The sequence below is a fragment of the Triticum dicoccoides genome, chromosome 4B, assembly GCF_002162155.2.
Source record: "Triticum dicoccoides isolate Atlit2015 ecotype Zavitan chromosome 4B, WEW_v2.0, whole genome shotgun sequence".
NCBI classification, from domain to species: domain Eukaryota; kingdom Viridiplantae; phylum Streptophyta; class Magnoliopsida; order Poales; family Poaceae; genus Triticum; species Triticum dicoccoides.
Genome location: NC_041387.1, coordinates 76126221 through 76128114, shown reverse-complemented (window position 1 = coordinate 76128114; position 1894 = coordinate 76126221). Strand labels below are relative to the sequence as shown.

Sequence of the window (1894 nt, the reverse complement as noted above, 5' to 3'; positions counted from 1 at the left end):
TAACCATTCCTGCAGCCTGGCTGCGCCTTCGCGAGCCTCCCACACCTGCCCCCATCACTCCTTGCTTTCCGGCGATATCCGGGGGGCAGCGCTCTCGCAGACGCGCGCGCAGTCTGGGCGGCGGCATCCACCACGCGGCGCCCCCTGCTCCGCGTCCCCCGCTGCGATGACGACACGCACGGTCGGAATCTTCTGGTGGTAACGCCCGACGACTGGCGCGTGGCGTGCAGCGTGAGGAGACCCTGCAACAAGCCATGCTTGCCCGGATGGGCGGAGATCGAGCAGGAGTGGATTCTGTGGTGCACCAGGATGAGGGTGCCCACGAATCTTACCTTGTCACGGCCGGCTCTCCTCTCTCCCTCCGCGTTATGCATTGGTAGCTTTGTTGGATTGGCAACGCCGGTGAAGTTCGATATTGGAGGTAAGCAAAAATCTCGAGGTAGATTGAGTCTCTATATACTCCCTCCGTCCCAAAATTCTTGTACCCTACAAGAATTTTGGGACGGAGGGAGTATATACAAGGCTAGCTAGATGAGTAGTATCGATATACGGTTAGGATTAGGGGTTGTTTGGATTGGGTACGGAGTTTTTGCCAATTCTGTTTCCCATAAACTCATTTGAAGGGCTAATCACCTGAAATTTGCGGAATTGATAACTTCCGAACGCACTGCGCTTTGTGTTTCGATCCGAACGTGTTCTTTACCGTTAGATCAATTGGCATGGATCTTGAAGCATGTGCTTGACACGTCATGTTTCTCGTTCGTTCGTTCCAGGAACTCCTCGGCCCGAACGAACGCCTTATCCTCTCCACCGTCACTTTTTCCTTCTGGGCTTCTTTTCCCCATCCCCATCGTCTTCACTGAGAGAGAGAGAGTCGAGCTGGAGCAGCCGCGCCTTGCCGCCGCTCACCGGTGAGGCCTCGCGGCGCCCCGTCGGTGGCTTAGATTTCGGGGAGGCGCTCGAGGGGAGCGACGGCGGCGGAGACCTGGGAGGCGGCGGAGGTGCTGCTCGCAGGAAGTGGCGGTGGCGGCGGCTGCCACACCAGCGGAGCTGTCCAATGCTGCAGCAGGGCCTACCACGGCACCGGCAAGCTGCCTGCACTGCAAGCGGGGAGCGACGCCGGCGGCGACCTGGGAGGCAGCAGAGGTGCTGCTAGCGGGGAGCGGCGGCGGCGGCGACCGACCCTCCAGTGGAGCTATTCAACACCGCAGCGGGGCCCTACAACGGCTTCGGCACGTTGCCTGCGCAGGGGCCTACCACGGCGCCACGATTTCCTCTGGCTTGTCGACAAGGTGGACTTCTACCTCGGCGCCGTCTTCGGCAGCATCGATACGGGGATGGTGGTGGCTATGCTCATCTCAGTGTTGCAGGTGCGGCTCTTCTTGGCGCGGCCGAGGACGATGGTCATGGGCAACGTGCCAGAGACGCCCATCTACCGGTGGATGGACCAGTACACGACGTGCTCGACGGCACCCTTCGCGAGAAGATCACCCGGTGGATTGACGACGACGACGAACGAACCTCGTCCTCAACATGTGTGGTACGTTACAACAACTTGGTCTCAAATTTTGCCCACATCTGAGCATCTCAAGCAGAGCATGTCTGAAACGTGCCTTTCTGGACAGAGCGATTGGCAGCATCGACACCAGTGGTACGAGTATGCATTTCGACATGGCAAATTTTGTGTGGAAGATGGTAATTTAGTGAGTTGAAATTTCAATTTGCAATTAAATTTAGATAGTTCATTTTCACATGGCAATTTTTTTCTTCGACCCTGCATCTGTGACACCTCCAGTTCATCTACGATGTATCAACTGCAGGATACAAGTTCGCTAGTGTTTTTGTGTCCTGCCATTGCACATTGCTGCAACATTTTTTTGTAGGCTGCCATTCT

The 1894-nt window shown here is 56.7% G+C and overlaps 1 protein-coding gene across 6 annotated transcripts in view; it reads left to right on the top strand.

Annotated features, from left to right (window-relative positions):
• Positions 1-1268: 1268 nt before the first annotated feature.
• Positions 1269-1894, top strand: part of LOC119295113 — a 10376-nt gene continuing 9750 nt past the window's right edge. For 2 of the 6 annotated variants that reach the window (XR_005143748.1, XM_037573450.1), the window contains exons 1-2: positions 1300-1540; positions 1626-1695. The gene's annotated coding sequence lies outside the window, so the exon portion shown is untranslated. The other 4 variants (XR_005143747.1, XM_037573452.1, XM_037573451.1 and 1 more) reach the window with 4 other exon arrangements.